The following is a 13,918-nucleotide window of genomic DNA, read 5'->3' as shown; positions in this document are numbered from 1 at the left end:
GCCTCCGCCTCGGCGTTCAACGTGCAACCACCGCTGCGCGAGCTGGACCGGTGAGGAGGCCGTCTCCGCGCACGCAACAGCCAGGCCTGCCCCCGGCGCCGGCCAGCGACCAACGCGAGCGGGCGGCATGGACAGGCTCGGCGCGAACCCGACCAACTCCTGCCCACTCACGCCGCTGGGCTTCCTGGAGCGCACCGCCACCGTGTTCGGCGACTGTCCCCTCCGTCGTCTACCACGACACCGTCTACACCTGGTCCCAGACGCACCGGCGCTGCCTCCGCCTCGCCTCCGCGCTCGTCTCCCTCGGCGTCTCACGCGGCGACATCGTAAGCCGCCCGTTCCCTTCCCTCGCTCAATAATTCCCGCGGATGGGCTCCCATCCCATCTGCTGTGGCAAGTGGCAACTGATGACACCGCGCTCTGCTCTCGGCGAATCTATCGCTGGATTGGATTCCGTCGACCGATGTAGGTGTCCGTGCTGCTGCCCAACGTGCCGGCCATGTACGAGATGCACTTCGGGGTGCCCATGAGCGGCGCCGTGCTCAACACCATCAACACGCGCCTGGACGCGCGCACGGTCGCCGTCCTGCTCCGCCACGCCGGCTCCAAGCTCGTCTTCGCCGACCCGGCGAGCCTGCCGCTCGTCCGGGACGCGCTGAGGCAGCTCCCGCCGGGGCACCGGGCGCCGCGCGTCATCCCCGTCGAGGACCCCCACGAGAAGGAGTTCCCCGGGGCGCCGCCCGGGACGCTGACGTACGAGGCGCTCCTCGACGGGGGCGACCCGGAGTTCGCGTGGGTGCGGCCGCGCAGCGAGTGGGACCCGATGATACTGAACTACACCTCCGGCACGACGTCGGCGCCCAAGGGCGTGGTGCACTGCCACCGCGGCATCTTCCTGATCACCGTAGACACGCTGGTGGAATGGGCGGTGCCGAAACAGCCGACGTACCTGTGGACGCTGCCCATGTTCCACGCCAACGGGTGGTGCTTCCCGTGGGGGATGGCGGCGGTGGGCGGCACCAACGTGTGCCTGCGCCGCGTCGACGCCGCCGAGGTGTACGCCACCATCGCGCGGCGCGGGGTGGACCACCTCTGCGGCGCGCCCGTCGTGCTCAACATGCTGGCCAACGCCCCGGACGCCGCGCGGCGGCCGCTCCGGGGGAAGGTGCGCACCCTCACCGCCGGCGCGCCGCCGCCAGCCGCCGTGCTGCACCGCACCGAGTCCATCGGCTTCGAGGTCACCCACGGGTACGGGCTGACGGAGACGGCGGGGCTGGTGGTGAGCTGCGCGTGGAAGGGGGAGTGGAACAAGCTGCCCGCGTCGGAGCGCGCGCGGCTCAAGGCGCGGCAGGGCGTGCGCACGCCCGGCATGACCGAGGTCGACATCGTCGACGGCGAGACCGGCCGCAGCGTGCCCCGCGACGGGTCCACGATGGGCGAGATCGTGCTCCGCAGCGGGTGCGTCATGCTCGGCTACCTCAACGACGACACGGCCACCAGGGCGACGATACGGGACAACGGGTGGTTCTACACTGGGGACGTCGGCGTGATGCACCCGGACGGGTACATGGAGATCCGGGACCGGTCCAAGGACGTGATCATCAGCGGCGGGGAGAACATCAGCAGCGTGGAGGTCGAGTCCGTGCTCTACAACCACCCCGCGGTGAACGAGGCGGCGGTGGTGGCGCGGCCCGACGAGTTCTGGGGCGAGACGCCGTGCGCGTTCGTGAGCCTCAAGGAGGAGGGGTCGGGGTCGCCGGGCGCGGTGACCGCGGCGGATGTCATCGCGTGGTGCCGGGACCGCATGCCGCACTACATGGTGCCCAAGACGGTGGTGCTCCGCGCCGAGCTGCCCAAGACCTCCACCGGGAAGATCCAGAAGTACGTGCTCCGGAACCTTGCCAAGGAGATGGGGCCAACCCGCAAGAGCGCCAGCAGCAGCAGCAGCACAGGCAAAGCCCCCTTACCGATTCTTGGAAAGGGTTTATGATAGTGATACACTGATACTACCGGTACAGCAGATTTGTCTCCATTTCATCTTCTGGTGGTCATTGATACGATGTGAAGCTTATCCGAGTTCAATGTATGAGTATTATGATACTAACATGACCAACAGCTCTTTTGGCTATATAGTTGAAAGATTGGGTCTATGCCCTAATAAAACTCTAAAAATTCAGTACTTCTGTGTCACTATGTGTGTCTTTATGGAGACGAAAGAAAACCCAGATTGTACTATTGAAGTTTAGATTTTATTTTGGATTGAGTTTATATGATGGTAACAGCTCAAAAATCACAATTATAAAAATGGAACATTCAAAAGTCCTCCTCAGATCTTTATCTAAAAAAAAGTCCTCCTCAGATTTTTGAAATGTTGTTTGTCTCTTAATTAATGCCTGTTCTTGATATATTTATTTACTCGTACTTTATTTTTGAATGGAAATCTCCGTCAGGAATTTTTTGACCCAAAGATGCAAAAACCAAATTAGCACACTTGGGCCTGTGTCCTTTCTGCTTGTCCTGGGCAGGAAAAACTCATGCAGTCTATCGTTGTCAGTAGAAATGCTCAACTCCAGATGTACGTACTGTAACATGCAGAGCATACCAAAAAAAGTAAATGCTAGGAGTAGGGAGCAATTATAATACTGCTCCCTCCAGTCATGTTCATAAGACATGCACAAGATTTAAACTTTATAATATCTAACTAATAATTTGGCCTATAATACTTAGGTCTATTTGATCTCATAGTCTAAATTTTGGACCACTTTAGTTCTTGAGGTTTCAAACAAGTGATCTAAATTTCTGTCTAAAGTTTAGACAGTCTCACAAAAAGGGCATTAGTTCATTAGACCACAAAAAAGCTAAAGTAATCTAAAGTTTAGCCCTTAACTTTAACCAAAACTATAAACCATGATATCCAAACAGGATCTAAAACTTTTGACTTATCTATATTGACAAAATAATTGTAAGAACTCAATTTTTATAATAAAGCAATACTATACGTATATAATTCTAAGTGTGGGTAGTTAGTGCAGACCAAAGGTGGATATGACATTCGTGGTCCTTGAGATTCATTTTGTATAAAAATTGATTTTAAGACTTAAATATTAATATCCTTTTGAGAAAAATGAGTTGTTTTGTTACGGAGCAGCCAAGGTTTGTGAACAAGAGTATACACAATTGTTCAGATGCAAGTTAGGAGGCCTTCCATTTAGGTATCTATGTATACCTATGCATCATAAGAAATTATCAAAAAAGGATTGGGTATTCACCGAGTAGAAATTTCAGAAAGAAAAAAACTATGTAGTTGGAAAGAAAAGTTGTTGTCGGTTGGAGGGAGGCTTGCCTTAATTAACTCGATGCTAACTAGTTTAGCCATGTTTAAGTTATCCTTTTTTTATGTTATCAGGTATCGTTATTAGGGATACCCAAAGTAAGGAGGTTAGCATCCACGCTGACTCCCCCAGATGGCTCGAGACGTATTAAAACGTCTCGACCGACCCTAACGCCATGGGCTCCGTCTTGCCAGACCCCTTGGGTTCGTGTTCTGTCTCGCCCGACCCCAAGGACGCAGGTTCCATCTCGTCCGACGGGGACCCATACCGCCGCCAACCATTCTAGGTCCAAGCGTATGGGCCTAGGTCAAAACTCTGACATCAAGAAAAGAGGCTGGCATGCCTCGATGTAACTCGTGGCCATGGACAAGCCATACCTGGCGATTCACATCAAGAACAGTGTTGGGCGTGTCGGTACTGTTCTGCCTAATCCTCGTACGGACGCTGACAGGCGCGTCAGTTCACTACGACGTCCGTCGGGACAGAGTGGAACGCCATGACCGGCAGATGACGCTTGCGCAAGGCGCCAGTGATGAACAGGGCCACGACGTGGAGCCATCCCTATTGACATCTACAGGATCGGCGGGGCCCGGATGAAGGAGAAGAAGGACCCAGCAATCCTAGAAACCTTCTTCTCTCTCTTCTCTCTTGTTCTTCTCCTTTTTCTTCGCTGTAACCCGCGCTTTCCCTTCGCCTATAAAAGGGGAAGCAGGGCGCCCCATGAAAGGGGGCCGGACCATGAGATAAAAATACAAGAGCACGGCACGATGAAGGGTCGAGATGGCGACTAGAGGGGGGTGAATAATCATTTCTAAAACTTAATCGCGTCGGCTAACCAAAACAAGTGCGGAATTAAAACTATCGGTCTAGCGAAGACTACACCTTGCAAAAATCCTAATTAATCAACAAAGGTGCCGGGCTAACTAGAGCTCACCTAACCAATTCTAGGAGCAAGGTCGCACAAACCAATACCACTAGTATTTCAAGCAATGAGGGAGCTCCTACACATGCTAGTAAGCAAAAGCATAAATCCAACTAAGCTCACTAGCAATGCTCAATAACAAGGCAACCAATGCCAAATTAGAGAGCGCAAATACTTAGCTACACAAACTAAATAAAGTGACCAACAAGGTTACACAAACTAAATTAGCCACGCAAGGGAGCTACTTCTATGCTACAAGCAAGAAGGTAACTAGTGAGCTACACAAGCTAACTAATTATAAGAGCAACTACACAAGCATAATGTATATAAAAGTAATAACAAGCTTGTGTAAGGGGATTGCAAACCAACGGAAAGAACAAGGTTGACACGGTGATTTTCTCCTGAGGTTCACGTGCTTGCCAACACGCTACGTCCCCGTTGTGTCGACCGCTCACTTGGTGGTTCGGCGGCTAATTGGCATCACCCGCCAAGCCCGCACGTCGGGCACCACAAGAACCTACCCCAAAAGTGAGGGTAACTCAATGACACGCTCAACTAGAGTTGCTTTCGCGGCTCCCGCGGGGCGAGCACAATGCCCCTCATAAAGCTCTTCTCTAGAGCACCGCACAAGCTTCTTACGGGCTTCGACGGAGACCACCACCAAGCCGTCTAGGAGGTGTCAACCTCCAAGAGTAATAAGCACCATCGGCTTGCAACTCGATCACCTAGTACCACTCGATGCAATCTCACAATGCAACACACTAGAATCACACTCACTCGTAATCGATTCACACTCTTGCAAGCACAAGTGAGTTAGAGGGCATCCCAGCACTCCTGCACAAGCCACATAGGCGTGAGGGTCCTAAGCTGCCAGCCCAAGGCTGGCCATACACTCCTTTTATAGCCCCAAGGGCTAAAATAGCCGTTACCCCTTGACTGGGCAAATCGCACACTGACCGGACGCATAGGTCATAACGACCGAATGCTGAAACCCAGCGTCCGGTCACTTACAGAGAGATTCTAGCGATGTTTTTTAGCGACCGGACGCGTCCGGTCATCACTGACCGGATTCTCCCAGTGTCCGGTCGCTTCTAGACATGCTAAAAATACTGACCGGACACTGTGACCGGACTCGCAGGTGCTGACCGGACGCTAGACCCCAGCGTCCGGTGGTTTTTCGCGCCAGCGTTCAGTCACAGACCTTTCAGCGCTAAAACGGCTATAACTCTTAGCTCCGAACTCCGATTTCGATGATCTTGAACATTTTGGAATGTTTACTCAGAGGGCTACACATCCCACATGCATACTTGATCCAAATCACAATGGATCAAAACAATATTCTAATATAAGAATCATCCTATAATTCGGAGTACACCAAAAACCCTTTTTATCTTCTCTAAGTTGATTCACGACAACTCTAACTTCTTCTCCTTTGTAAATATGCCAACACCACCAAGTGTGCACCACCATCTGTATGTTTGTTAGCTTTTCACAAACATTTTCCAAAGGATTGGCCACTTAACTTGCCACGCTACTCGATCATAGCGATGATGCAAAGTTAGATCACTTGAGTGGCATTAGATTACCGATATGCAAACAAGTTTGCCCCTCTTGATATTACGACCATCTATCCTAAACCCGGTCATCAACTTCTTTATACACCTATGATCGGTGAAATGAAATGCCCTAGGTTATACCTTTGCCTTGCGCATTTCATTCCATCTCCTCCAATGTCGATGCAACACATGCACCAACATGATCAACAATGATATGATCCACTTTATATCATCACGTGATCATATTGGTTCATCGATCTTGACTTCACTTGCTTTTCACCATTGCCTTCGTCCATCGGTGCCAAGTCTTGCTTAAGCTTCACCGCCACGCGGTCCATCGCTCCAAAGCCTCCGACTTGCCCTTCACGCTTGCAACCAGTCCATCAAGTCAAGTCTTGTCTTGATCTTCTCCACTTTGATCACATGACTTAATGTCATGTCTCATGTGCAATAAGCTCCTTCATCATCACATGTGTGAGCTTTGCAATATCTCCAAACCATTTTTACCTTCACGGCATATGTTGCTCACACACATGTACTTATGGACTAATCACCTGTGTATCTCACATAAACACAATTAGTCCACCTAGGGTTATCACTCAATTACCAAAACCACACAAGGATCTTTCAATCTCCCCCTTTTTGGTAATTGATGACAACTCTACAAAGATATAGAAATTAAGCTCTTTTAAATTAATATTGCTTGCCCAAGTAATTTTACCATGTGTAAATGATTTTGGACAAGTAACACAAACCCAAAATGGTAGTATTAGCTCCCCCTACATATGTGCTAGAGTGTTTGTTTTGAAGCTCGCACATATGCATAGATTGAAATTGTGGGTGAGTAATTACTACTAAATGATGTTGAGGTGTATAGAGTAAACCTTTGAAGCGTGATACCAATCAGAGTTGCACCTTTAAGTTCATCCTTAGCACCATGGTTAGCTAGATATCACTTGGAAATAAAATTACTAGATACCTCGTGAGATCAACATTAAAACCAATGTACTAGCATTACTTGAAAAGCATACCAAGTATCTAGCTATTATCCTATGCATGCTAGTTTTCATTTCATCAATCAAATTCTACAACTAGCATACTTCACACAAGCATGCATATTGAATTTAAGAACTTATGCAATGCAAGCAAGCACATGAATATGTATATATTAAATACAATCAATCAAAGTTTATGAGCTTGCTCCCCCTATTTGTGTGCTTCTCTTGTCCAAGAATTTTGATCTATCTCTTTTCTTCAATGTTGCTCCCTCTTTGTCCATGTCCATGTCCAACCTCTACTTCTTTGTTTCAATTTCTCCCAAAGTTTTCATTTCTACAATCTCAATCTTAAAGCTTTCATATCTTTATATAATCTCTCCCTCTTTGTCATCAATTTTCATAAACGGTGTGCTTCTCATTTATGCAAAGGTATCCATTTGGGGTAGATAGTTGAGGCTTGAATCTTGCGTTTTTTATGGACATCACTTGATTGTTGGAATGACATCACTTGAAGATACCACTTTTAACTTATACCGCTTGTATCTTGTGTAGGGTGTAACATCTCTGGTGTTACGAGCTTGTTTAGCACCGCGATTTAGGCCTAGATCAAATTTTTAAAATGAGTTTCTCAGAATTTCTTTTATTTAATATACTTGATGTGATAAGTCAATTGGTGACCTAGTTTTGTGGACTCGAATCAGCGCCCAAGTTAAATTACTCAGTGCATAAAGATATTTAGGAATGTCGAACGACGATGCTAGCGAACGGTTTGTCCTGTTAGATTAAGCATGAAAAACAATTTTTATAAATAAAATAAAATACATTAATAAATAGAACGATATACATATATATAGCTTTTGAATCAAATTTAAATTCGAGCTTTGTTGAAATTTTCCTGTGCCTAGATGTTACAAATTATCTAAATTAGTAAACTGTTAGATATATATACGTTACAACGATAACTCTAAAACAAAGAATTAGAAGAAAGGGCAAACATACTCAACGCTACTGGTAGCGATGGACTGTATAAGTTGACCGACTGCTCCTCGCTCTTTCTGTTCTCCGCTCGTCTACCTGCTGGTTACTGCGGCCGTACTGGATGTTGTTTCCTCGTGACCTCGCGCGCGTGGGCCTGCTGGCCTGGCTTCTTGCTCAATGTGCCACACGTGTTTGTTTCCTTGCGACCTTGCTTGAAGACCACCGAGCCTTCATCGCATCACCCTCTCTGTTGCCTGTCCTGCCTGCCTCTGTGGCTACCCTTGCGTGTCTTGATTAATTCTTCTGAATTGAGTACCGTCTAGATAGCGTCGTGTCGCCGTGGCCCACTCCTCGTGTCCCTCCTTTTCCTCTCCACGGCGCACGCCATGCGCAAGCCACAGCGCTGCCCTCCCTATTTCCTCCTTGTTCTGGAGCCGCCCATCCGAGCAACCAGCCAGGGCTGTGCCCGCCGTCGCCCTATCTCTCCACGTGTGCGCCTGTGCTGCCGCGGCTCCTCCTGTTCCCCTGCGCGTGCGAGCCCTAAGGTCATGCACTAGAGTCCAGTTTTTGCTTGCCCTGCCTCACTGCTCTACCCCCGCGTTGTAGCGTCCCATGCCGCCCGCCCATCCAGCACTGCTGCATGCCGTGGTCGCCATGCCATGGCTACCGCCGTCCGCGTCGGTATAGCTTCGCCGTCGTGGCTGTTTGTCTCGAGCCATGCGTAGCTCCATCGTGCCTCCTCTCCTTCGTGTGTAGCATTGGTGTCCCCTCCCCTTCCTCCCCGCGCCACGTTCCCGTCTGGCGCTCCCATGGCCCGCTGCTCCACGGCGCCCCCCTCCATTCGTGCCACGGCTGCGCCTGACGCCATGCACGCTGTAGCGCCCTGCTGCGGCTAGCCGGTTGCCTAGAGCCGGTGAAGCATCGCCGCGGAGCCGCTTCACCTCAGTTGTGACCCGCACGACACCTCTACATCCGTTGCCCAACGCCGTACACTGCCGCCGTTGTCGGTCACGCTGGGTTTCCGACTCCACAGCTCCAGCACCAACGCACGCACGTCGCCGTAGCCCCGCGTGTCGTCCTGCCATCCTCGCCTAGCCGGCACTACCACTGCCGGCATGCCTGCCTCCTCGGCTCTCATGGGCAGGCTACCTGGGGCTAGCTTGGGCCTTGCCGCGGCAAGGCGTGGTCGCGTGGGCTCCACGTGCAGCTCGCCGGTGGGTGGTCTGTCGCCTCCGTGCCTTTCCCCAGCCTCATCATGCTATTCCCGCCACAGGCAGATTGTTCCCCATCGTCCTCTGCTGTTGAAGATGATGTGAAGGGTATAAATCCAAGCAAAAGTTTTATACAGGGTCCTTATTGCGAAATACTTGACTCGTTAGAATAGTAAGCTTGATTGTAGGTTGATTAGCTAAAAATCGGGGGTCTTTTCTGCATAAACCCGCATTGAGACTGGGCCACGCTACGCTGGGCCGGCCTGCGTTGCCGCTTAGGCCATTGGCGCTGCTGGCGTGGACCTGTTGGACCGCTCGCCGTGCGTCCCGTGATAGCGGCCTGCTCCGCGCCGCGCTGGGCCGTGCATGGGCCTGCTGGCTGGGCAGCAATCGCCGCGCCTTGGCTTTCAGCCGACCTGCTCTTGTGCCACTGGGCCGCGCGAGCGCTGTGCGTCTGCGGTCCATGGGGGCTGCTAGGCCGAAAGGGCGTTGCCGCCGGCCTTTCCATTTTCTAAATGTTTTGCTAACATATGTTTCTAGTTAACTTGTAAAATCGATATAAATTTGTGTAGTTGTTCAAAAATTATAAAACCAATTTTGTTAGGTTTCTAAAATTATGATCTATCTGTTAGTATATTTTGTCCACATAGTTTGATAATATTCTTGGAAGGTATATAATTAATTTAAGGTACTTAATATTATAAAAATATAACTTGTAGGAATTGTTGTGATAAATTGATAACAGTATTGGATCTAAAATTTTTACAGTAGGCTCTTAGCAATATTAGGTACTCACTGTAATTTTTGTAGCTCTGGAATAATTAGTGTGCTAAATAAATAATGATGTCCTATTGCAAATAAAGATTAAATTGATAGAATAGAATAAAGAAACAACCTTGGTTTATATAACTAAAATAATTGTTGGGAAATAACACCTTATCCGACAACATATATATGTAGCCTAAGTACGGACGTCGTTAGAACTAGCTCGTTAGCTTAGTGCGGCATGATCGGGTTTCTAAGCATTCAGCTATCGTTGATTATTTACATCTATGTATTTGCATCAATGCATATCATATAGGTACGATGATGGGTCAACAGATCAAGTGAAGGATGACTGGGAATCTGCAGATGGTGTGATGGTATTATCTCTAGGAGATGATTCGATGGGCTTTCTATTCAGTTGATGGTGGATGATCTGAAGATGCATATACTAACTTTTTAATATATCTTACCTAGGCAAGCCCCGGTGCATAACCCCTACTTTTTTGCAGTTTAAATTATATTTGTGCATTATGTTTTAATATATCCTATGAGTCTTACTAGTATGACATGATCGTGTAGAATGCTATGCTACAGGACTCCGGTAGAAGTCGAGTGATTGTCTGTCACTCGCGAGAGATAGAAAATATATTATTGGATTATTATCACTTGAAAAATATAAAAATGGTGTAAAGGAAAATGGTGACCGGGCAGGGATATGGTTTAGGTATTGGTAGGTGTAAGAGGTTGTGTCGCCGTGGATGCGGGGCATAGCTTAGTTACACTGTTTTTCCTGTCTATGTCGGTTAAGGACCGGTCATTGCATAAGACTCTAGGCAAATCATAGACTTATTATTCTAAGCACATACTTGTGTATGGGCATTTGGAAGACTTGTTGCTCTCTTGTCGTGGGTTCCGGCTCTTTCCGGACCGACTGTCAGGGTGTCTTTTTGGTGGAAGAGGTCCTTGCACCGCACTGAATCCAGGACTTAGGGGCGGGGGCTTGGAGTCCCAGTTTGGACCCTAGGACAGGAGAGTGATGGGTTGGTCCTGCTTGTGCCCGAGGTATAAGCGGGACATGTGTTTTTGGGATACCCAGCTGAGGGCATTGATTCACGAATCATCGGGAAATTCAGTACGGCTTGTCTATGGTCTATCACCGTAGTAAGAACTGAAGATGAAAGATGGAAAAAGGAAACCTGATTGCTTACCACCTGGTTGAAAGTAACACAGGTGCTTATATAGAATGATTAGTTAATGAACCAATGTGGCTATTAATAAAAATCAAATATAAGGACGCACTCTTAGCAATGCTTCCTGCAAATGTAATAAACCCACAAGCCAGATAGCCTTGCATATCCTTGGAGTCTTTTCTTTCCTCCTGTCGGGTAAGTCTTGCTGAGTATAATTGAGTACTCAGGGTTTTATTCCCCCTGTTGCAGGTGGCAGATGGATGCTAGAGCTGACCCTTGTGTGTGGATACCTCCTGGTGGGCTTAGAGAGAATTCCTTTACGCCGCGATCGTAGTTTTTATTTACAACTCTCACCAAATGCTTTTATAAATGAAAGTTTCATAATCTGTTGTCGTAGTTTATTTATCAATGCTTCATCATGCCATGAATAGATGTTTATTTCCGCTGTAACTCTGTCCACATGTTTATATTCTGCTGTTCAAATAAATTGTTCATAAACTCTGATGAGATGATTACATTCTGTTGTTATACAATAACTATTATACTCTGATATTGTACTAAAAGTGATGTAAGAAATGGTTAATCATGATGTAAACTTTATTCTCTCATTTGTGATCCTGATGGAAAAATGTGGAATTTTAGGTTCTCCCCTAGGTTGTGCCAGATGGAACCGAGTAATGTAGTGTCCTCCTTCGAGTGCTTAGTGTCTAATAGAAGACAAGCACTCATGGAAGACATTAGATTAGGCGGTTCTGTCACATAGGGCTTCTTGAGATACCACACATAGAATCTTTGATCTTGATATCAATTTGTGTGACACCTCCCCCTATGTGATAGCATGGGTCATCCATTTGATACACTTGAGCTCTTATGGGTGAGGGGTGCATTCTTCATTTGATGATCACTTAAAGTTGAGGATCACTTGTGGAACCATCGTCTTGCATGATTGATGACATGTATAGATGTGATACCACTTGAAAGAATCTTCTAGTATAGAACCACTTGTTGAATTTATCAATAAAAACCATTTCTTGAACATTTGCTATTTTCATGAGTACCACTTATAGGATATCACTTGTGAGTTGATCTAGACATTACTTGTAGATTTTTGATGAAATACTTGAGTCTAGATACCACTTGTAACAAACAAACTAGATATCCATTTGTATTATTGTCTTATGCTTGTACTATTATCACTATCATGAGCTTCTATGGTTGACTTGAACTAAATTGATTTGCTTAAGCTTTCAAGTCCGGTTTGAACCAATGACAAGCTTCTTCACACCTCTTGTAAGGGTTATCTTGCTAATGTTGTACTTGTCACTTGTTAGCAATCCAAATTAAGTCAAGTAATTGGTTTTACTAGCTCATGAATAAATTCATATACTAACCGCTAGATCAATTTATCATTCAAGCAATAGTGGTAGGCTATGAATTTAAATATTTTATTTGTTATGCATGATCTTATGAAGCATGTACTATATGCACTAACTGCATACTAGTAAGGGATGAAATGATCATGCACATTATAATGATACATTTGCTATGTTGGAGTAGAGGATAGTCACATAGATTCTAATTCATTACTCCAATAGCAACGTGAAGTCCAATTATAAGCTTGGTGAAGACCAATAGACATCATTTTGAATTTCACTCTTTACCCATATGAAATGAATACCACTTATGATCAAGTACACTTTCTTGTTGTGGTTAGCTTGCTTCTTCTTTTCATCTTTACTTACATGAGAGCATCAATTTGAGAATACTACTTGAAATATCATGACTAGCTCTCTTTTGGGTGTTGCTTGCTTTTCTTGATCAACCCTTTTGATTGCTTCAACTAAGCATCTCAAATGTTCCTCAGATCACCACTTCCATGTTAGCCTTCCAAGTACCACACTTGGTTCACCTACACATAGGCGGCAAGCCCCTACACTAGGGAGAAGTGACCTCTCTCCAAGAACCATTCTTGACCCTCACTTAAAATAACTTGATTGATTGATTCAAGTGATGGACTTAACTTGATGAGTAACCTTGATTTCTTCTTTAAGTCCTTTTCTTTCTACTTGTTTAAGTCTTTTTCTTTCTACCAAATGATCTCCAATCATCACTTGAGCTTAAACTTCATCTTTAACTTGAGTTTGATCTTGATTTTCATCTTGAGTACCAAAAGTGTGCAAAGTACACTCCACAATTAAATAACCTTGTACTCATATCTTGTTATGCTTTTGGATCATCTCAAAACCAACAAAGGTACCTCAATTACTCTTAAACATGTTTTCAATTTGAGGACCTTTCAATTAAAGTGACTCTAGATCAATCCAATATTTGTCACTTTTCTGGCAGATTTTGTACCCTTAAAAAAAATAAGCATATCTCCCAAAGTACAAATCTAAATACCACGAAATTTGGTGGAGATGTGATTCACTTAGTTATCTAGCAGCTGTAAAAACTTGAGCTTTATTTGACTTCTAGATTGCTACTAGATTTCAATTATTCCATCAGTGCTATATGCTGAAAACTGCTGCACTATAGCTGATAAGTTTCACTCCAAAACTAAGGCATATCTTATCCAATTCTCATAAAATTTCTACAGAATCTCATAACATAAGTCTAGAGCATGTACACCAATTTTCATGCCAATCCAATAAGTTTTGATCACTCAAACATGGCTAAGATCACAGCTAGCTCAGATTTTCAATATAGGACAGATTTCAATCACTTGAGCTATACTTCATCAAGTATGAATCAAACTTGAAACCAACTTGTTTGAATACTTTCACAAGACATAAATCCATTTAATCCACTTACTAAATGTCATCTCATGAATTTGTCCAACACAAATCAATCCAAACTTGATTACTAAGCAATTATCCATTCAATCAACTTATAGCAAGCAACATTGCATATTTATCCAATTCAATCAACTCATATGCACCCAAATGAAATGATCAACAAGAGATATA

The 13,918-nt window shown here is 46.2% G+C and overlaps 1 pseudogene; it reads left to right on the top strand.

Moving 5' to 3' along the window:
- LOC136494100 (2-methylpropanoate--CoA ligase CCL4-like) lies at positions 1–2,146 on the top strand (annotated as a pseudogene).
- Positions 2,147–13,918: the final 11,772 nt, after the last annotated feature.

This window comes from Miscanthus floridulus, chromosome 11 (genome assembly GCF_019320115.1).
Source record: "Miscanthus floridulus cultivar M001 chromosome 11, ASM1932011v1, whole genome shotgun sequence".
Lineage (NCBI taxonomy): Eukaryota > Viridiplantae > Streptophyta > Magnoliopsida > Poales > Poaceae > Miscanthus > Miscanthus floridulus.
Note: the sequence above shows the minus strand (reverse complement) of the source record. Positions and strands in the feature narration are given on the sequence as shown.